We start from the raw sequence: 25,372 nt of genomic DNA on the forward strand, positions 1-25,372 counted from the left end.
TTTTTTGGGGAACACCCTGTATATATGTATTTTTATATGCTGCTTTTATTGATATATATATAAATATATCTATATATATATCTATATATATATATATATATATATATATATATATATATATATATATATATATATATATTATCTATTCTATTTATATATTTATTTTGCTTTGTCGCTGTCTCCCGCGTTAGCGAGGTAACGCAAGGAAACACGAAAGAATGGCCCAACCTACCCACATACACATGTATATACATACACGTCCACACACGTAAATGTACATGCCTATACATCTCAACGTATACATATATATATATATACACACACACAGACATATACATATATACACATGTACATAATTCATACTGTCTGCCCTTATTCATTCCCATCACCACCTCGCCACACATGAAATAACAACCCCCTCCCCTCTCATGTGCGCGAGGTAGAGCTAGGAAAAGACAACAAAGGCCCCATTCGTTCACACTCAGTCTATAGCTGTCATGCAATAATGCACTGAAACCACAGCTCCCTTTCCACATCCAGGCCCCACACAACTTTCCATGGTTTACCCCAGACGCTTCACACGCCCTGGTTCAATCCATTGACAGCACGTCGACCCCGGTATACCACATCGTTCCAATTCACTCTATTCCTTGCACGCCTTTCACCCTCCTGCATGTTTAAGCCCCGATCACTCAAAATCTTTTTCACTCCATCTTTCCACCTCCAATTTGGTCTCCCACTTCTCCTCGTTCCCTCCACCTTCGACACATCTATCCTCTTAGTCAATCTTTCCTCACTCATTCTCTCCATGTGACCAAATCATTTCAAAACACCCTCTTCTGCTCTCTCAACCACACTCTTTTTATTACCACACATCTCTCTTACTCTATTATTACTTACTCGATCAAACCACCTCACGCCACATATTGTCCTCAAACATCTCATTTCCAGCACATCCATCCTCCTGCGCACAACTCTATCCATAGCCCACGCCTCGCAACCATACAACATTGTTGGAACCACTATTCCTTCAAACATACCCATTTTTGCTTTCCGAGATAATGTTCTCGACTTCCACACATTCTTCAACACTCCCAGAACTTTCGTCCCCTCCCTCACCCTATGATTCATTTCCGCTTCCATAGTTCCATCCGCTTCCAAATCCACTCCCCGATATCTAAAACACTTCACTTCCTCCAGTTTTTCTCCATTCAAACTCACCTCCCAACTGACTTGTCCCTCAACCCTACTGTACCTAATGACCTTGCTCTTATTCACATTTACTCTCAGCTTTCTACGAGTCCGTGGGGAAAATGAAACACGATAAGTTCCCAAGTACACTTTCGTGTAATAATCACATCATCAGGGGAGACACAAGAGAGAAATATAACAGTCAGTTGATATACATCGAAGAGACGAAGCTAGGACGCCATTTGGTAAACATGCGATTGTCCAAGACTTACAACGAGCGTTCATAAACTTATTTTACAAATCTTAATCAACAATAAAGTTATATAATTTGTATAGACCATCACTGATATTTAGATTATAATTCTTTGTGTATTTGATAATAGAAATTTCAATGATATATCTCGTGGTAATAGAGTTAGAGTTAATAACTGAGATGGCATTACTCCATTCACTACAATGATCATGTTCTTAACGTGATTAAACAAGGCATTTGATTCTTGTCCCGTTCTTATACTATATTTATGTTGCTTAAGTCTAACAGAAAGATCCTTACCAGTCTGACCAACATAAAACTTATCACAATTTCCACAAGGCACTTTATAGATGCGTCCAAGAGGATTTTCTGGTGAATTCCTGATTAAGATATTCTTTATAGTATTATTGTTGCTGAAGGCAACATTTACATTAAAGGATTTAAGCAACATGGGAAGCAAAGTGAAATTATTATTAAAAGGGAGAACTAAAAGATTCTTGGTGTCAATGGGAGGTTTGGGCTCAACTCTATAAAATGATTTCTTTGCTAACTTAAGGGATTTATCAATGAAAGATCTAGGGTACTTTAACTTAGATCCAATAGAATATATCTTCTCAAACTCATCATCAATAAACTCTGGACTGCAAATACGTAATGCCCTAAGGAACATAGATTGAAATGATGATAATTTAACTCTGTCATGTTGAGATGAGTAATAATGGATATATGAGCATACATTGGTAGGCTTTCTGTATATGCTAAACTTAAACTTGTTTCCTTGCTTATGGATCATGCAATCTAAAAATGGTAACATACCATTATTTTCATTTTCTACAGTAAATTTGATGGAAGGTACTAAATTGTTAAGTAAGGGCAGAAATATTTGAAAATTTTCATTTGTTGGCCAAACACAAAGAACATCATCTACATACCTAAACCAAATTGCATTAGAAGGTAAGATATCCTTTAGTAATTTTGTTTCAAAAAATTTCCATATAAAGATTACTTAGTACAGGTGAAAGAGGGTTACCCATTGCCATACCAAATTTTTGAGCATAATAATCTCCATTGAATTAAAATACACAGTCTCTTATACACAATTTTATCAGTTCAATGAAAACAGACTTTGAAACAGGTAAATGAACATCATCCAAGACATCAAATAAATATTCTAAAAGGTCATCAACTGGAACTTTAGTGAAAAGTGAGGAAACATCAAAGCTAACTAGTTTGAAATCAACAGGCTAAACAATATCAATGTTCATTATATCCATTATTAATTATATCCATTATTACTCATCTCAACAAGACAGAGTTAAATTATCATCATTTCAATCTATGTTCCTTAGGGCATTACGTATTTGCAGTCCAGAGTTTATTGATGATGAGTTTGAGAAGATATATTCTATTGGATCTAAGTTAAAGTACCCTAGATCTTTCATTGATAAATCCCTTAAGTTAGCAAAGAAATCATTTTATAGAGTTGAGCCCAAACCTCCCATTGACACCAAGAATCTTTTAGTTCTCCCTTTTGATAATAATTTCACTTTGCTTCCCATGTTGCTTAAATCCTTTAATGTAAATGTTGCCTTCAGCAACAATAATACTATAAAGAATATCTTAATCAGGAATTCACCAGAAAATTCTCTTGGATGCATCTATAAAGTGCCATGTGGAAATTGTGATAAATTCTATTTTGGGCAGACTGGTAAGGATCCTTCTGTTAGACTTGAGCTACATAAAGATAGTATAAGAACGGGACAAGAATCAAATGCCTTGTTTAATCACGTTAAAAGCTATGATCACTGTATTGACTGGAGTAACGCCATCTCAGTTATTAACTCTAACTCTGTTGCCAAGAGAAATATTATTGAATCTTCTATTATTGAATACATAAAGAATTATAATCTTAATATTAGTGATGGTCTGTACAAATTAGATAACTTTATTGTTGATAAGATTTGTAAAATGATAAGTTTATGAACGCTCGTTGTATGTCTTGGACAATCACATGTTTACCAAATGGCGTCCTAGCTTCGTCTCTTCGTTGTATATCAAATGACTGTTATATTTCTCTCTTGTGTCTCCCCTGATGATGTGATTATTACACGAAAGTGCACTTAGGAACTTATCGTGTTTCATTTTCCCCGTGGACGCATAGGAATATCTTGATCACGCGCAAAATTGTGATCCTTTCCAATATATATATATATATATATATATATATATATATATATATATATATATATATATATATATATATATATATATATATATATATATATATATTATCCCTGGGGATAGGGGATTAAGAATACTTCCCACGTATTCCCTGCGTGTCGTAGAAGGCGACTAAAAGGGGAGGGAGCGGGGGGCTGGAAATCCTCCCCTCTCGTTTTTTTTTTTTTTTTTTTTCCAAAAGAAGGAACAGAGGGGGCCAGTTGAGGATATTCCAAAAAAGGCCCAGTCCTCTGTTCTTAACGCTACCTCGCTAACGCGGGAAATGGCGAATAGTTTAAAAGAAAAGAAAGATATTGCAGTGGAATTTATTAAAAAAGGGGGTGACTGTATTGTTGACTGGTTGGTAAGGTTATTTAATGTATGTATGACTCATGGTGAGGTGCCTGAGGATTGGCGGAATGCGTGCATAGTGCCATTGTACAAAGGCAAAGGGGATAAGAGTGAGTGCTCAAATTACAGAGGTATAAGTTTGTTGAGTATTCCTGGTAAATTATATGGGAGGGTATTGATTGAGAGGGTGAAGGCATGTACAGAGCATCAGATTGGGGAAGAGCAGTGCGGTTTCAGAAGTGGTAGAGGATGTGTGGATCAGGTGTTTGCTTTGAAGAATGTATGTGAGAAATACTTAGAAAAGCAAATGGATTTGTATGTAGCATTTATGGATCTGGAGAAGGCATATGATAGAGTTGATAGAGATGCTCTGTGGAAGGTATTAAGAATATATGGTGTGGGAGGCAAGTTGTTAGAAGCAGTGAAAAGTTTTTATCGAGGATGTAAGGCATGTGTACGTGTAGGAAGAGAGGAAAGTGATTGGTTCTCAGTGAATGTAGGTTTGCGGCAGGGGTGTGTGATGTCTCCATGGTTGTTTAATTTGTTTATGGATGGGGTTGTTAGGGAGGTAAATGCAAGAGTCCTGGAAAGAGGGGCAAGTATGAAGTCTGTTGGGGATGAGAGAGCTTGGGAAGTGAGTCAGTTGTTGTTCGCTGATGATACAGCGCTGGTGGCTGATTCATGTGAGAAACTGCAGAAGCTGGTGACTGAGTTTGGTAAAGTGTGTGGAAGAAGAAAGTTAAGAGTAAATGTGAATAAGAGCAAGGTTATTAGGTACAGTAGGGTTGAGGGTCAAGTCAATTGGGAGGTGAGTTTGAATGGAGAAAAACTGGAGGAAGTGAAGTGTTTTAGATATCTGGGAGTGGATCTGTCAGCGGATGGAACCATGGAAGCGGAAGTGGATCATAGGGTGGGGGAGGGGGCGAAAATTTTGGGAGCCTTGAAAAATGTGTGGAAGTCGAGAACATTATCTCGGAAAGCAAAAATGGGTATGTTTGAAGGAATAGTGGTTCCAACAATGTTGTATGGTTGCGAGGCGTGGGCTATGGATAGAGTTGTGCGCAGGAGGATGGATGTGCTGGAAATGAGATGTTTGAGGACAATGTGTGGTGTGAGGTGGTTTGATCGAGTAAGTAACGTAAGGGTAAGAGAGATGTGTGGAAATAAAAAGAGCGTGGTTGAGAGAGCAGAAGAGGGTGTTTTGAAATGGTTTGGGCACATGGAGAGAATGAGTGAGGAAAGATTGACCAAGAGGATATATGTGTCGGAGGTGGAGGGAACGAGGAGAAGAGGGAGACCAAATTGGAGGTGGAAAGATGGAGTGAAAAAGATTTTGTGTGATCGGGGCCTGAACATGCAGGAGGGTGAAAGGAGGGCAAGGAATAGAGTGAATTGGAGCGATGTGGTATACAGGGGTTGACGTGCTGTCAGTGGATTGAATCAAGGCATGTGAAGCGTCTGGGGTAAACCATGGAAAGCTGTGTAGGTATGTATATTTGCGTGTGTGGACGTGTGTATGTACATGTGTATGGGGGGGGGGGGGTTGGGCCATTTCTTTCGTCTGTTTCCTTGCGCTACCTCGCAAACGCGGGAGACAGCGACAAAGTATAAAAAAAAAAAAAAAAAAAAATATATATATATATATATATATATATATATATATATATATATATATATATATATATATATATATATATATATATATATATATATATATATATATATGAGTCCACGGGGAAAATGAAACACGATAAGTTCCCAAGTGCACTTTCGTGTAATAATCACATCATCAGGGGAGACACAAGAGAGAAATATAAGTCAGTTGATATACGTCGAAGAGACGAAGCTAGGACGCCGTTTGGTAAACAAGCGATTGTCCAAGACAGACAACAAGCGTTCATAGAATTATCATTTTACAAATTTTATCAACAAAGTTATCTAATTTGTATAGTCCATCGCTAATGTTAAGATTATAATTCTTTGTGTATTTGATAATAGAGGATTTAATGATATTTCTCTTGGTAATAGAGTTAGAGTTAATAACTGAGATGGCGTTACTCCAGTCAGTACAATGATCATAGTTTCTCACGTGATTAAACAAGGCATTTGATTCTTGTCCCGTTCTTATACTATATTTATGTTGCTTAAGTCTAACAGAAAGATCCTTACCAGTCTGACCAACATAAAACTTACCAATTTCTACATGGCATTTTATAGATGCACCCAGGAGAATATTCTGGTGAATTCCTGATTAAGATATTCTTTGTTGTATTATTGTTTGCTGAAGGCAACATTTACATAAAAGGATTTAAAACATGGAAAGTAAAGTAAAATTATCATTAAAAGAGAGAACTAAAAGATTCTTGGCGTCATTGGGAGGTTTGGGCTCAACTCTATAAAATAATTTCTTTGCTATCTTAAGGGATTTATCAATGAAAGATATAGGGTACTTTAACTTAGATCCAATAGAATATATCTTCTCAAACTCATCATCAATGTACTCTGGATTGCAAATACGTAATGCCCTAAGGAACATAGATTGAAATGATGATAATTTAACTCTGTCATGTTGAGATGAGTAATAATGGATATATGAGCATACATTGGTAGGTTTTCTGTATATGCTAAACTTAAACTTGTTTCCTTGCATGATCCAAGGGGAAGGAAACAAGTATAAGTTTAGCATACACAGAAAACCTACCAATGTATGCTCATTTATTGATACCAATTTATGCTTATTTCATTGATAAATCCCTTAAGATAGCAAAGAAATCATTTTATAGAGTTGAGCCTAAACCTCCCATTGACACCAAGAATCTTTAAGTTCTCCCTTTTAATAATAATTTTACTTTACTTCCCATGTTGCTTAAATCCTTTAATATGAATGTTGACTTCAGCAACAATAATACTATAAAGAATATCTTAATCAGGAATTCACCAGAAAATTCTCCTGGGTGCATCTATAAAATACCATGTAGAAATTTTGATAGGTTTTATGTTGGTCAGACTGGTAAGGGTCTTTCTGTTAGACTTAAGCAACATAAATATAGTATAAGAACGGGACAAGAATCAAATGCCTTGTTTAATCTCGTTAGAAACTGTGATCATTTTACTGACTGGAGTAATGCCATCTCAGTTATTAACTCTAACTCTATTACCACGAGAAATATTATTGAATCTTCTATTATTAAATACACAAAGAATTATAATCTTAATATTAGTGATGGACTATACAAATTAGATAACTTTATTGTTGATAGAATTTGTAAAATGATAAGTTTATGATACGCTCGTTGTATGTTTTGGACAATCACATGTTTACCAGATGGCGTCCTAGCTTCGTCTCTTCGATGTATATCAACTGACTGTTATATTTCTCTCATGTATCTCCCTTGATGATGTGATTATTACAAGAAAGTGCACATGGGACCTTAATGTGATTCATTTTCCCCGTGGACTCATAGTAATATACTTGATCACGCGCAAAATTGATATCCTTTCCTATATATATATATATATATATATATATATATATATATATATCCTCACCTGGGGATAGGGGAGAAAGAATACTTCCCACGTATTCCCTGCGTGTCGTAGAAGGCGACTAAAAGGGGAGGGAGCGGGGGGCTGGAAATCCTCCCCTCTCATTATTTTTTTTTTTAATTTTCCAAAAGAAGGAACAGAGAAGGGGGCCAGGTGAGGATATTCTCTCAAAGGCCCAGTTCTTTGTTCTTAACGCTACCTCGCTAATGCGGGAAATGGCGAATAGTTTGAAAGAAAAAAAAAAAAGATATATATATATATATATATATATATATATATAGGAAGAGAGGAAAGTGATTGGTTCTCAGTGAATGTAGGTTTGCGGCAGGGGTGTGTGATGTCTCCATGGTTGTTTAATTTGTTTATGGATGGGGTTGCTAGGGAGGTGAATGCAAGAGTCCTGGAAAGAGGGGCAAGTATGAAGTCTGTTGGGGATGAGAGAGCCTGGGAAGTGAGTCAGTTGTTGTTCGCTGATGATACAGCGCTGGTGGCTGATTCATGTGAGAAACTGCAGAAGCTGGTGACTGAGTTTGGTAAAGTGTGTGGAAGAAGAAAGTTAAGAGTAAATGTGAATAAGAGCAAGGTTATTAGGTACAGTAGGGTTGAGGGTCAAGTCAATTGGGAGGTGAGTTTGAATGGAGAAAAACTGGAGGAAGTGAAGTGTTTTAGATATCTGGGAGTGGATCTGTCAGCGGATGGAACCATGGAAGCGGAAGTGGATCATAGGGTGGGGGAGGGGGCGAAAATTTTGGGAGCCTTGAAAAATGTGTGGAAGTCGAGAACATTATCTCGGAAAGCAAAAATGGGTATGTTTGAAGGAATAGTGGTTCCAACAATGTTGTATGGTTGCGAGGCGTGGGCTATGGATAGAGTTGTGCGCAGGAGGATGGATGTGCTGGAAATGAGATGTTTGAGGACAATGTGTGGTGTGAGGTGGTTTGATCGAGTAAGTAACGTAAGGGTAAGAGAGATGTGTGGAAATAAAAAGAGCGTGGTTGAGAGAGCAGAAGAGGGTGTTTTGAAATGGTTTGGGCACATGGAGAGAATGAGTGAGGAAAGATTGACCAAGAGGATATATGTGTCGGAGGTGGAGGGAACGAGGAGAAGAGGGAGACCAAATTGGAGGTGGAAAGATGGAGTGAAAAAGATTTTGTGTGATCGGGGCCTGAACATGCAGGAGGGTGTGAGGAGGGCAAGGAATAGAGTGAATTGGAGCGATGTGGTATACAGGGGTTGACGTGCTGTCAGTGGAGTGAATCAAGGCATGTGAGGCGTCTGGGGTGGACCATGGAAAGCTGTGTAGGTATGTATACACGTGTGTGGACATGTGTATGTACATGTGTATGGGGGGGGGGGGGGGGTTGGGCCATTTCTTTCGTCTGTTTCCTTGCGCTACCTCGCAGACGCGGGAGACAGCGACAAAGTATAAAAAAAAAAAAAAAAAAAATATATATATATATATATATATATATATATATATATATATATATATATATATATATATATATATATATATATATATATATATGTAGATAGATATTGTTATTCTTACCAAAGTTATAATATGTTTAGGTCTGTATAATGATGATGTATTAGGCTGGCTGTGCGAGAACATTAGAAATATACTCGCCTGAGCTGGAGTTGTGAGTGGCTTCCCTTCCTCCTGGATTCTCCCATTAAATCATATATCACACATGAGAATTGTTTTTCTTTTACGTTGGAGGTTCCAGTCACGGACAAAAGCTTACATCAAGGACGGGCTTTAATTGAAACACAGAGGAATGTGAAATGGGGGAAAAAGAAGAGACAAGTGAAAGTATTTACGAATTTTAGGTGAAGTGAAAAACTTGTATCTTAAAATGTGCCAGGTCACAGTTACTGGGAAAGACATGGGAGAGTAGAGAGTTGCAGGTCACAGTTACTGGGAAAGACATGGGAGAGTAGAGAGTTGCAGGTCATAGTTATTGGGAAAGACATGAGAAGGTAGAGTGTCCGAAGCTTGAAGGTGTAGGGAAAGAGAAAGTTATCAAAACGGCCCACCCTTGAGTTGCCAACAGCCACACAATAATCATGAGGCTACATCAAGCCGAGCACTGTGTGGTGGAGGCGAGTGCTTAGGGGCACACAAAATTAGGGAGCAAAAACCAAAGTGATATCTGTAGAAGAGGGAACGTAGGGCAAGGGGGTCAAGTTTGGAAGTTAGCCTGAGAGAGTTTATAAGTCAGACCAGATACAAAGTGAGACATGAGAGGCCTCCACTCAAGAACGAATCAGTCCTTTGTACAAACGGAAGAAAAGAAATTTCGACATCTGAACAGTTTCCAAGCAATATTGGATGTTACAGTAATATCAAGTATGATCATTGGATGTTACAGTAATATCAAGTATGATCATTGGATGTTACAGTAATATCAAGTATGATCATTGGATGTTACAGTAATATCAAGTATGATCATTGGATGTTACAGTAATATCAAGTATGATCATTGGATGTTACAGTAATATCAAGTATGATCATTGGATGTTACAGTAATATCAAGTATGATCATCGGGAATTACAGTAATATCAAGTATGATCATTGGATGTTACAGTAATATCAAGTATGATCATCGGGAATTACAGTAATATCAAGTATGATCATTGGATGTTACAGTAATATCAAGTATGATCATCGGGAATTACAGTAATATCAAGTATGATCATTGGATGTTACAGTAATATCAAGTATGATCATTGGATGTTACAGTAACACAAAGTATGATCATTGGATGTTACAGTAATATCAAGTATGATCATCGGGAATTACAGTAATATCAAGTATGATCATTGGATGTTACAGTAATATCAAGTATGATCATCGGGAATTACAGTAATATCAAGTATGATCATTGGATGTTACAGTAATATCAAGTATGATCATCGGGAATTACAGTAATATCAAGTATGATCATTGGATGTTACAGTAATATCAAGTATGATCATCGGGAATTACAGTAATATCAAGTATGATCATTGGATGTTACAGTAATATCAAGTATGATCATTGGATGTTACAGTAACATCAAGTATGATCATTGGATGTTACAGTAATATCAAGTATGATCATCGGGAATTACAGTAATATCAAGTATGATCATTGGATGTTACAGTAATATCAAGTATGATCATCGGGAATTACAGTAATATCAAGTATGATCATTGGATGTTACAGTAATATCAAGTATGATCATCGGGAATTACAGTAATATCAAGTATGATCATTGGATGTTACAGTAACACAAAGTATGATCATTGGATGTTACAGTAACACAAAGTATGATCATTGGATGTTACAGTAATATCAAGTATGATCATCGGATGTTACAGTAATATCAAGTATGATCATTGGATGTTACAGTAATATCAAGTATGATCATTGGATGTTACAGTAATATCAAGTATGATCATCGGAAGTTACAGTAATATCAAGTATGATCATTGGATGTTACAGTAATATCAAGTATGATCATCGGATGTTACAGTAATATCAAGTATGATCATTGGATGTTACAGTAATATCAAGTATGATCATCGGATGTTACAGTAATATCAAGTATGATCATTGGATGTTACAGTAATATCAAGTATGATCATTGGATGTTACAGTAATATCAAGTATGATCATTGGATGTTACAGTAATATCAAGTATGATCATTGGATGTTACAGTAATATCAAGTATGATCATTGGATGTTACAGTAATATCAAGTATGATCATTGGATGTTACAGTAATATCAAGTATGATCATTGGATGTTACAGTAATATCAAGTATGATCATCGGATGTTACAGTAATATCAAGTATGATCATTTGGATGTTACAGTAATATCAAGTATGATCATTGGATGTTACAGTAATATCAAGTATGATCATTGGATGTTACAGTAATATCAAGTATGATCATTGGATGTTACAGTAATATCAGTATGATCTTGATGTTACAGTAATATCAAGTATGATCATGGATGTTACAGTAATATCAAGTATGATCATTGGATGTTACAGTAATATCAAGTATGATCATTGGATGTTACAGTAATATCAAGTATGATCATTGGATGTTACAGTAATATCAAGTATGATCATTGGATGTTACAGTAATATCAAGTATGATCATTGGATGTTACAGTAATATCAAGTATGATCATTGGATGTTACAGTAATATCAAGTATGATCATTGGATGTTACAGTAATATCAAGTATGATCATTGGATGTTACAGTAATATCAAGTATGATCATTGGATGTTACAGTAATATCAAGTATGATCATTGGATGTTACAGTAATATCAAGTATGATCATTGGATGTTACAGTAATATCAAGTATGATCATTGGATGTTACAGTAATATCAAGTATGATCATTGGATGTTACAGTAATATCAAGTATGATCATCGGGATGTTACAGTAATATCAAGTATGATCATTGGATGCTACAGTAATATCAAGTATGATCATTGATGTTACAGTAATATCAAGTATGATCATTGGATGTTACAGTAATATACAAGTATGATCATTGGATGTTACAGTAATATCAAGTATGATCATTGGATGTTACAGTAATATCAAAGTATGATTTTCAAGTATGATATGTTACAGTAATATCAAGTTATGATCATTGGATGTTACAGTAATATCAAGTATGATCATTGGATGTTACAGTAATATCAGTATGATCATTGGATGTTACAGTAATATCAAGTATGATCATCGGATGTTACAGTAATATCAAGTATGATCATTGGATGTTACAGTAATATCAAGTATGATCATCGGATGTTACAGTAATATCAAGTATGATCATTGGATGTTACAGTAATATGAAGTATGATCATGGATGTTACAGTAATATCAAGTATGATCATTGATGTTACAGTAATACAAGTATGATCATTGGATGTTAACAGTAATATCAAGTATGAGCATTGGATGTTACAGTAATATCAAGTATGATCATTGGATGTACAGTAATTACAGTATGATCATTGATGTTACATTAATATCAAGTATGATCATTGGATGTTACAGTAATATCAAGTAATATCATCGGATGTTACAGTAATATCAAGTATGATCATTGGATGTTACAGTAATATCGAAGTATGATCATTGGATGTTACAGTAATATCAAGTATGATCATTGGATGTTACAGTAATATCAAGTATGATCATTGGATGTTACAGTAATATGAAGTATGATCATTGGATGTTACAGTAATATCAAGTATGATCATTGGATGTTACAGTAATATCAAGTATGATCATTGGATGTTACAGTAACACAAAGTATGATCACTGGATGTTACAGTAATACTAAGTATATTGATTGGATGTTAGAGTAATATCATGCACGATCATTGAATGTTTGAGTAATACCAAGTATGATCATAGAATGTTGCAGTAATACCAAGTATGATCATCAGAATCATCATCAGCAGCATCATCATCAACCCAGCAGTGTCAACAGTAAGTAAACTATCATCAGCAGTGTCAACAGTAGGTAAACAGTATCATCATCAGACCAGCAGTGCCAACAGTATGTCAACAGTATCACCATCAGACCGGAAGTTTCAACAGTAGGTCAACAATATCATCATCAGGGGTGTCAACAGCTGGTCAACAATATCATCAGCAGTGTCAAAAGTAGGTCAACAGTACCGTCATCAGTCAAGCAGTGTCAACAATAGGTCAACAGTGTCAGCAGCAGCGCCAACAGTAGGTCAACAGTACCATCAGCATTGTCAACAGTAGGTCAACAGTATCATCATCAGCTACACGGTGTCAAACGCAGGTCAGCAGTATCATCAGCAGTGTTAACAGCAGATAAACAGTATCATCAACAGTGTCAAACAATTTGTCAACAATATCTTCATCAGTCCAGCAGTATCAACAGTAGGTCAACAGTATCATTATTAGGCCTACAGTGACAACAGTAGGTCAACAGTATCATCAGCAGTGTCAAAAGTAGGTCAACAGTATCATCAGCAATGTCAACAGTACGTAAACAATATCATCGTCAGTCGATTAGTGTCAATAGTCAATAGTAGTAAACAGTATCCATCAGAGTCAAAAGTAGGGCAACAGTATCATCAGACCAGCAGTATCAGCAGTAGGTCAACAGTATCATCAGCATTGTCAACAGTAGGTCAACAGTATCATCATCAGAGCAGCAGTGTCAACAGTAGATTAACAGAATAATCAGCAGTGTCAACAGTAGGTTAACAGTACTTTCAGCAGTGTCAACAGTAGGTCAACAGTATCATCATCAGACAAGCAATGTCAACAGTAGGTCAACAGAATCATTCGAAGTGTCAACAGTATCATCGAAATTGTCAACAGTAGGTCGAAAGTATCATCATCAGACCAGCAGTGTCAATAGTAGGTCAACAGTATCATCAGCACTGTCAACAGTAGGTCAACAGTATCATCAACAGTGTCAAAAGTAGGTCAACAGTATCATCAACAGTGTCAAAAGTAGGTCAACAGTATCATCATCAGTAGGTCAACAATATCACCACCAGCTTAGCAGTGTCAACAGTAGGTCAACAGTATCATCAGCAGTGTCAACAGTAGGTCAACAGTATCATCATCAGTCAAGCAGTGTCAACAGTAGGTCAACAGTATCATCAGCAGTGTCAACAGTAGGTCAACAGTAATCATCATGAGACCAGTGTCAAAGTAGGTCAACAGTATCATCAGCAGTGTCAACGTAGGTCAAAAGTATCACGAATGTTCAGCAGATCAAACAGTTCACAGTATCATAGCGTAGCAGTGTCAAAAGTAGGTCAACAGTATCATGATCAGTCCAGCAGTATCAACAGTAGGTCAACATTATCACATCAGTATCAAAAGTAGGTCAACAGTATCATCATCAGCCTAGCAGTAACAACTGTATGTAAACAGTATCATCATGCAGTGTCAACTGTAGGTCAAACAGTAAATCAGTAATGTCAACAGTAGGTCAACAGTTGGTCAACAGTATCATAATTAGTCCAGCAGTGTCAACCGTAGGTCAACAGTATCACCAGAAGTGTCAACAGTAGGTCAACAGTATCATCATCATCATTGTCAACAGTAGGTCAACAATATCATCAGCAGTGTCAACAGTAGTCAAACAGTCATCATACAGCAGTGTCAACAGTAGGTCAACAGTATCATCACAGTGTCAACAGTAAAACAGTATCATCAGCAGGTCAACAGTATCTCAATCAGTATCAGCAGTGTCAACAGTAGTTAACATCAGTATCATCAGCAGTGTCAACAGTAGGTCAACAGTATCTTCATAGGCATGTGTCAACAGTAGGTCAACAGTATCATCAACAGTGTCAACAGTATCATCAACAGTTCATCAGCAGTGTCAACAGTAGGTCAACAGTATCATCAGCAGTGTCAACAGTAGGTCAACAGTATCACATCAGATCAGCAGTGTCAACAGTAGGTCACATATCATCAGCAAGTTCAACAGTAGGTCAACAGTATCATCACAGTGTCACAGAGGTCAAAGTATCATCAGCAGTGTCAACAGGTCAACAGATCATCAAAGTCAAGTTCACAGTAGTCAAACAGTCAGTCATCAGAGGTCAACAGTAGTCAACATATCATCAGCAGTGTCAACAGTAGGTCAACAGTACTCATAATCAGTGTCAACAGTAGGTAATATCATCAACAGTAGGTAACATGATCATCTCATCAGCAGTGTCAACAGTAGGTCAACAGTATCATCATCAAGTCAACAGTGTCAACAGTAGGTCAACAGTATCATCATCAGTGTCAACAGTAGGTCAACAGTATCATCAGCACGTGTCAACAGTAGTCAACAGTATCATCAACAGCATGTCAACAGTAGGTCAACGTATATCAAGCAGTGTCAACAGTTGGTCAACAGTATCATATCAGCAGTGTCAACAGTAGGTCACAGTATATCATAGGTCAACAGTGTCAACATATCACATAAGTCACAGTGTCAACAGTAGGTCAACAGTATCATCACATGTCAACAGTAAGTCAACAGTATCATAGCACAGTGTCAACAGTAGGTCAGCATATTAATCACATCAGTGTCACAGTACGTCAACAGTTCAACATGGGCAGCAGTGTCAACAGTAGGTCAACAGTACCATCATCAGTGTCAACAGCAGTTCAACAGTATCATTAGCAGTGTCAACAGTAGTCACATATCATCAATCAGTGTCAACAGTAGGTCTAACGTATTATCATCAGGCAGCAGTGTCAACAGTATCAACATCATCCAGCAGTGTAACAGTAGGTCAACAGTATCATGATCAGTCCAGCAGTGTCAACAGTAGATAAACAGTATCAACATCAGTGTCAACAGTAGGTCAACAGCATCATCAGCAGTGTCAACAGTAGGTCAACATTATCATCAGCAGTGTCAACAGTAAATCAACAGTATCATCATCAGTGTCAACAGTAGGTCAACAGTATCATCAGCAGTGTCAACAGTAGGTCAACAGTATCATCAGCAGTGTCAACAGTAGGTCAACAGTATCATCATCAGTGTCAACAGTAGGTCAACATTATCATCATCAGTAAAGCAGGGTCAATAGAAGATTAACAGTATCATCAGTTTTGTCAACAGTAGGTCAACAGTATCATCATCAGTGTCAACAGTAGGTCAACATTATCATCATCAATAAAGCAGGGTCAATAGAAGATTAACAGTATCATCAGTTTTGTCAACAGTAGGTCAACGGTATCATCATCAAACCAACAGTGCCAACAGTAGTCTAACATTATCATCATCAGACCAGCAGCGTCAGCAGTAGGTCAACAGTATCATCTTCAGCAGTGTCAACAGTAGGGCAACAGTACCATAAGTCCTGCAGTGTCAAAAGTAGGTCAACAGTATCATCAGCAGTGCCTACAGTAGGTCAACAGTATCATCATTAGACCAGCAATGTCAACAGTAGGTCAACAGTATCATCAGCAGTGTCAACAGTAGGTCAACAGTATCATCGAAAGTCAACAGTAGGTCAACAGTATCATCATTAGACCAGCATTGACAACAGTAGGTCAACAGTATCATCAGCAGTGTCAACAGTAGGTCAACAGTAATATCAGCAGTGTCACCAGTACGTCAATAGTATCATCATCAGACCAGCAGTGTCAACAGTAGGTCAACAGTATCATCATCAGACCAGCAGTGTCAACAGTAAGTCAACAGTATCATTAGCAGTGTCAACAGTAGGTCAACAGTATCATCAAAGTGTCAACAGTAGGTCAACAGGATCATCGTCATCAAAAGTAGGTCAATGATATCATCATCATCCTAGCAGTGTCAACAATAGTTCATCAGTATCATCATCAGACCAACAGTGCCAATAGTAGACCAACAGTATCATCATCAGACCAGCAGTGTCAGGAATAGGTCATCAGGATCATTATCAGTGTCAACATCAGGTCAACAGTATCACCAGCAGTGTCAACAGTAGGGCAACAGTATTATCACCAGGCCTGTATTGTCTACAGTGGGTCAATAGTATCATCAACTGTGTAAACAGTATCATCAACTGCGTCAACAGGTGGTCAACATTATCATTAACAGCCTAGGAATGTTAACAGTAGGTCAAAATTATCATCAGTATCATCATCAGACCAGTAGTGTCAACAGAATGTCAACAGTATCATCAGCAGTGCCAACAGTAGTTCAACAATATCATCCGTAGTCTAACCAGTAGGTTAACGGTATCATCATCAGGTCAACACTGTCAAAAATAGGTTAATGATATCATCATCAGACCAGTAGTGTGAACAGTGGGTCAACAGTAGGTCAACAGTATCATCAGCAGTCACAACAATAGGTCAACAGTATTGTCAGCAGCCTAGCCGTGTCAACAGTAGGTCAACAGTAGGTTAGCAGTATCATCAGCAGTGTCAACAGTAGGTCAAGTGCATGATCAGCATTGTCAACAATAGGTCATCAGTATCATCAGCAGTGTCAACAGTAGGTCAACAGTATTCAGCAGTGCCAACAGTAGGTCAGCAGTATCATCAGCAGTGTTAACATTAGGTCAACAGTATTATCATCAGTGCCAACAGTATCATCATCCGACCAGCTGTGTCAACAGTAGGATAACAGTATCATTAGTAGTGTCAACAGTATGTAAATACTATCATCAGCAGTGTCAACAGTAGGTCAACAGTATCATCACAGCTGTGTCAACAGTAGGTCAATATTATTATCATCAGGCCAACAGTGTTAACAGTATCTCAACAGTATCATCACAACAGTGTCAACAGTAGGTCAACAGTATCATCATGAGGCCAATGGTGTCAACAGTAGGTCAACAGTATCATCAGCAGTGTCAACAGTAGGTGAACAGTATCATCAGTATCATCAGTAGTCAACAGTATGATTAGCGGTGTTAACTGTAGGTCAACGGTATCATCAGCAATGTCAACAGTAGGTCACAGTATCAGTGCAGCAGTGTCAACAGTAGGTCAACAGTATCATCATTAGGCCAACAATGTCAACAGGTCAACAGTATCATTACAACAGTGTCAGTAGTAGGTCAACAGTATCGGCATTATCAATGTCACCTGCAGGTTAACAGTAAAATCATCAGGCCTGCAGTGTGAACAATAGGTAAACAGTCCTCATCAGACTAGCAGTGTGAACGGTGGGTAAACAGTAGGTCAACAGTATCATCAGCCCAGCAGTGTCAACAGTAGGTCAACAGTATCATCATCAGCCCAGCAGTGTCAACAGTAGGGTCTGCAGTATCATCAGCAGTGTCAACAGTAGATCAACAATATCATCATCAGCCCAGCAGTGTCAACAGTAGGGTCTGCAGTATCATCAGCAGTGTCAACAGTAGGTCATCAGTATCGTCAGTAGTGTCAACAGTAGGTCAAGAGTATATTAAGCAGTATTAACAATAGGTCAACAGTATCATCATCAGGAGTGTTAATGTAGGTTAACAGTATTATCATCAGGTCAGCAGTGTCAACAGTAGGTAAACAGCATCATCAGTAGGGTCAACAGTAGGTCTTCAGCACCATCAACAGCCCAGCAGTGTCAACAGTAGGTTAACAGTACCATCAACTGTGTCAACAGTAGGTCAACAGTAGGTCGGCAGTATCATCAGCAGTGTCAACAGTAAGTCACATGTATTATCAGCAGTGTCAACAGTGATCATCAGTATCATCAGTAGTGTCAACAGTAGATCAACAGTATCATCAGCAGTGTCAACAGTAGGTGAACAGTATCAGGACCGCAGTGTCAACAGTAGGTGAAGAGTATCATCATTAGGCCAACAGTGTCAACAGTAGGTCAACAGTATCATCACAACAGTCAGTAGTAGGTCAACAGTATCGGCATTATCAATGTCACCTGCAGATCAACAGTATAATCATCAGGCCAATAGTGTCAACAATAGGTAAACAGTCATCATCAGACCAGCAATGTGAACAGTGGGTAAACAGTGAGTCAACAGTATCATCGGCAGTCAACAGTAGGTCATCAGCACCATCAGCAGCCCAGCAGTGTCAACAGTAGGTCAACAGTCAACATTATCTTTAACTGTGTCAACAGTAGGTCAGCAGTATCATCAGCGGTGTCAACAGTAGGTTAACTATCATCAGCAGTGTCAACAGTAGGTCATTAGTATCATCAGCAATGTCAATAGTAAGTCAATAGTATCATCATCAGCGTCAACAGTAGGTCAACAGTATCATCATCAGTGTCAACAGGAGGGCAAGAGTATCATCAGCATTGTCAACAGTAGGTCAACAGTATCATCATCAGACCAGCAGTGTAGTTTAACAGTATTTTCATCAGGCCAGCATGGTCAACAGTAGGTCAACAGTATCATCAGCAATGTAAACAGTAGTTCAGGTGTATCATCATCAGTGTCAACAGACCAGCAGTGTCAACAGTAGGTTAACAGAATCATTAGCAGTGCCAACAGTAGGTCAACACTATCATCAACAATATCAACAGTAGGTCAACAGTATCATCACAGCAGTGCCAACAGTAGGTCAACAGTATGATCATCAAGCTTACAGTGTTAACAGTAGGTCAACAGTATGATCATCAGGCCAACAGTGTTAACAGTAGGTCAACAGCATCAACAAAGCCATGTCAACAATAGGTCAACAGTATCATCACAGCAGTGTCAAAAGTAGGTCAACAGTATTATCATCAAGCTAACAGTGTCAACAGTAGGTCAACAGTATTATCATCAAGCTAACAGTGTCAACAGTAGGTCAACAGTACCATCATCGGACCAGCGGTGCCAACAGGAGGTCAACAGTATCATCAGCAGTGTCAACAGTAGGTCGCCATTATTATCATCAGACCGGTAGTATCAACAGTAGGTCAACAGTATCATAATGAGGATAGCAGTGTCAATAGTAGGTCAACAACATCATCAGCAGTGTCAACAGTAGGTCAACAATATCATCAGTAGTGTCAACAGTAGGTCAACAGTATCATCAGCAGTGTCAACAGTAGGTCAACAATATCATCAGTAGTGTCAACAGTAGGTCAACAATATCATCAGTAGTGTCACCTGTAGGTCAACAGTATCATCATCATCTGTGACAGCAGTAGGTCAACAGTATCATCATCAGGCCAACAGTATCAACAATGGTGAATAGTATCATCATCAGACCGGTAATGTGAACAGTGGATCAACAGTAGGTCAACAGTATCATCAGCAGTGGATCAACAGTAGGTCAACAGTATCATCAGCAGCCCAGCAGTGTCAACAGTAGGTTAACAGTATCATCAACAGTGTCAACAATAGGTCAACAGTAAGTTATCAGTATCATCAGCAGGGTCAACAGTAGGTCAAGAGTATGTTCAGCATTGTCAACAGTAGGTCTTCAGTATCATCAACAGTGTCAACAGTAGGTCAACAGTATCATTAGCAGTGTCAACAGTAGGTCAGCAGTATCATTATCATACCAGCAGTGTTAACAGTAGGTCAACAGTATCATCAGGCCAGCAGTGTCAACAATAGGTCAATAGTATCAACAGCAGTGTCAATAATAGGTCAACGGTATCAACAGTGTCAACAGTAGGTCAACAGTATCATCAGCAGTGTTAACATTAGGTCAACAATATCATCAGACCAGCAGTGTCAACAGTAGGTTAACAGTACCATCAACTGTGTCAACAGTAGGTCAACAGTAGGTCAGCAGTATCATCAGCAGTGTCAACAGTAGGTAAACAGCATCAGTACAGCAGTGTCAACAGTAGGTGAACAGTGTCATAATTAGGCCAACAGTGTCAACAGTAGGTCAACAGTATCATCATCAGACCAGCAGTGTCAATAGTAGGTCAACAGTATCATCAGCAGTGTCAACAGGAGTGCAAGAGTATCATCAGCATTGTCAACATTAGGTCAACAGTATCATCAGACCAGCAGTCTCAACAGTAGGTGAACAGTATCATCATTAGGCCAACAGTGTCAACAGTAGGTCAACTGTATCATCACAACAGTGTCAGTAGTAGGTCAACAGTATCGGCATTATCAATGTCACCTGCAGATCAACAGTATAATCATCAGGCCAATAGTGTCAACAATAGGTAAACAGTCATCATCAGACCAGCAATGTGAACAGTGGGTAAACAGTGGGTCAACAGTATCATCGGCAGTCAACAGTAGGTCATCAGCACCATCAGCAGCCCAGCAGTGTCAATAGTAGGTCGGCATTATCATCAGCAGTGTCAACAGTAGGTCAATTGTATATTTAGCAGTATCAACAGTAGGTCAACAGTATCATCATCAGACCAGCAGTGTTGACGTAGGTTAACAGTATCATCATCAGGCCAGCAGTGTCAACAGTAGGATAACAGTATCATCAGCAGGGTCAACAATAGGTCTTCTGTATCATCAGCAGCCCAGCAGTGTCAACAGTAGGATAACAGTATCATCAGCAAGGTCAACAGTAGGTCATCAGCAGCCCAGCAGTGTCAACAGTAGGTCAATTGTATATATGGCAGTGTCAACAGTAGGTCAACAGTATCATCATCAGACCAGCAGTGTTGACGTAGGTTAACAGTATCATCATCAAGCCATCAGTGTCAACAGTAGGATAACAGTATCATCAGCAGGGTCAACAGTAGGTCATCAGCAGCCCAGCAGTGTCAACAGTAGGTCAACAGTATCATTAACTGTGTCAACAGTAGGTCAGCAGTATCATCAGCGGTGTCAACAGTAGGTCATTAGTATCATCAGCAGTGTCAATAGTAAGTCAATAGTATCATCAGCAGTGTCAACAGTAGGACAACAGTATCATCATCAGTGTCAACAGGAGGGCAGGAGTATCATCAGCATTGTCAACAGTAGGTCAACAGTATCATCACCAGACCAGCAGTGTAGGTTAACAGTATTTTCATCAGGCCAGCATGGTCAACAGTAGGTCAACAGTATCATCAGCAATGTAAACAGTAGTTCAGGTGTATCATCATCAGTGTCAACAGTAGGTCAACAGTGTCATCAGACCAGCAGTGTCAACAGTAGGTTAACAGAATCATTAGCAGTGCCAACAGTAGGTCAACACTATCATCAACAATATCAACAGTAGGTCAACAGTATCATCACAGCAGTGCCAACAGTAGGTCAACAGTATGATCATCAGGCCTACAGTGTTAACAGTAGGTCAACAGTATGATCATCAGGCCAACAGTGTTAACAGTAGGTCAACAGCATCAACAAAGCCATGTCAACAATAGGTCAACAGTATCATCACAGCAGTGTCAAAAGTAGGTCAACAGTATTACCATCAAGCTAACAGTGTCAACAGTAGGTCAACAGTACCATCATCGAACCAGCGGTGCCAACAGGTCAACGGTATCATCATCATCATCATCATCATCAGTGACAGCAGTAAGTCAACATAATCATCATCGGAAAAGTAGTGTCAAAAGTAGGTTAACAGCATCATCAGCAGTGTCAACAGTAGGTCAACAGTACCATCATCGGACCAGCGGTGCCAACAGGTCAACGGTATCATCATCATCATCAGTGACAGCAGTAAGTCAACATAATCATCATCGGAAAAGTAGTGTCAAAAGTAGGTCAACAGTACCATCATCGGACCAGCGGTGCCAACAGGAGGTCAACAGTATCATCAGCAGTGTCAACAGTAGGTCAACAATATCATCAGTAGTGTCACCTGTAGGTCAACAGTATCATCATCAGGCCAACAGTGTCAACAATGGGTCAAAAGTATCATCTTCAGACCGGTAATGTGAACAGTGGATCAACATTAGGTTAACAGTATCATCAGCAGTGGATCAACAGTAGTCAACAGTATCATCAGCAGCCCAGCAGTGTCAACAGTAGGTTAACAGTATCATCAACAGTGTCAACAATAGGTCAACAGTAAGTTATCAGTATCATCAGCAGGGTCAACAGTAGGTCATGAATATATTCAACATTGTCAACAGTAGGTCTTCAGTATCATCAACATTGTCAACAGTAGGTCAACAGTGTCATTAGCAGTGTCAACAGTAGGTCAGTTGTATCAATATCAGACCAGCGGTGTTAACAGTAGGTCAACAGTATCATCAGGCCAGCAGAGTCAACACTAGGTCAATAGTATCAACAGCAGTGTCAATAGTAGGTCAACAGTATCATTAGCAGTGTCAACAGTAGGTCAACAGTATCATCAGCAGTGTCAACAGTAGGTCGACAATATCGTGACACCAGTGTCAACAGTATCATCATCAGGCCAACAGTGTCAATAGTAGGTCAACAGTATCATCAGCAGTGTTAACATTAGGTCAACAATATCATCATCAGTGTCAATAGAAGGGCAAGAGTATATTCAGCATTGTCAACAGTAGGTCAACAGAACCATAATTAGGCTACCGGTGTTAACAATAGGTCGAGCATCATCAGCAGTGTCAACAGTAGGTCAACAATATCGTCAGCCGTGTCAATAGTCGGTCAACAGTATCATCATAATTCCGGCAATGTCAACAGTAGGTCAACATTATCATCTCAGACCAGCAGTGTGGGCAGTAGGTCAACAGTAGTTCAACAGTATCATCAGGAGCGTCAACAGTAGGTCAACAGTATCATCAGCAGTGTCAACAGTATTCAACAGTAACATCAACAGTGTCAACAGTAGGTCAACAGTATAACCAGTCCAGCAGTATGAACAGTAGGTCGACAGTATCATCATCAGTGTCAACAGTAGGTGAACAGTATCATCAGCAGTAACAACATTAGTTCGACATATCATTATCAGTGTTAACAGTAGGTGAAGAGAGTCATCTGCAGTGTTAACAGTAGGTCACAAATATCTTCATCATGCTAGCAGTGTCAATAGTAGGTGAACAGTATCATCAGCAGTGTCAACAGTAGGTCAACAGTGTCATCAGCATGTCAACAGTAGGTCAATAGTATCATCAATCCAACAGTGTCAACAGCAGGCCAATAATATCATCATATAGTTCAGCAGTGTCAGTAGTAATTCAACACTATCATCATCAGACAAGCAGCGTCAACAGCAGGTCAACAGTAGGTCAACAGTATCATCAGCAGTGTCAGCAGTACGTCAACAGTATCATCAGCAGTGTCGAAAGTAGGTCAACAGTATCGTCAGCAGTGTCAACACCAGGTCAACATTATCATCAGCAGTGTTTAAAGTGGGTATCATCAACGGTGTCAACAGTACGTCAAAAGTATCATCAACAGAGTCAACAGTAGGTCAACAGTAGGTCAAATGTAGGTCAACAGTATCATCGTCAGGACAGTAGTGTCAACAGTAGGCCAACAGTGTCATCATCAATGTTAAAAGTACGTCAACAGTATCATCATCAAACCAGCGGTGCCAACAGTAGGTCAATAGTATCATCAGCAGTATCAACAGTAGGTTAACCGTATTATCATCGGACCACCTTTGTCAACAGTAGGTCAACAGTACCATAATTAGGCTAGCAGTGTCAACAGTAGTTCTACAATATCATCAGCAGTGTCAACAGTAGGTCAACAGTATCATCATCAGTGTCAACAGTAGGTCAAAAGTATCATCAGCAGTGTCAACAGTATGTCAACAGTATCATCAGCAGTGTCATCAGTAGGTGAACAGTATCATAGCCAGTCCAGCAGTGTCAACAGTAGGTCAACAGTATCATCAGCAGTGTCAATAAAAGGTTAACAGTATATTCATCAGTGGAAACAGGATGTCAACAGTATCATCAGCAGTGTCAACAGTAGGTCAACAGTATTATCAATTTAACAGTATCAACAGTAGGCCAATATTATGATCATCAGTTTTGCAATGTCAACAGTAGGTCAACAGTACCATCATCAGACAAGCAGTGTCAACAGTGGGTCAACAGTGGGTCAACAGTAGGTCAACAGTAGGTCAACAGTATCATCGGCAGTGTCAAAAATAGGTCAACAGTATCGCCAGCACTGTCAACACTAGGTCAACAGTATCCTCATCAGTGGAAACAGGATGTCAACAGTATCATCAGCAGTGTCAACAGTAGGTCAACAGTGTTATTATCAATTCAACAGTGTCAACAGTAGGCCAATATTATGATCATCAGTTTTGCAATGTCAACAGTAGGTCAACAGTACCATCATCAGACATGCCTCAAGTGTCAACAGTGGGTCAACAGAGGGTCATCATTAGGTCAACAGTAGGTCAACAGTATCATCGGCAGTGTGAAAAATAGGTAAACAGTATCGCCAGCACTGTCAACACTAGGTCAACAGTAGGTCAAAAGTATCATCAGCAGTGTCAACAGTAGGTCAACAGTATCATCATCAGATGTCA

The sequence above is a fragment of the Panulirus ornatus genome, chromosome 61 (genome assembly GCF_036320965.1).
Source record: "Panulirus ornatus isolate Po-2019 chromosome 61, ASM3632096v1, whole genome shotgun sequence".
Classification (NCBI taxonomy): Eukaryota; Metazoa; Arthropoda; class Malacostraca; order Decapoda; family Palinuridae; genus Panulirus; species Panulirus ornatus.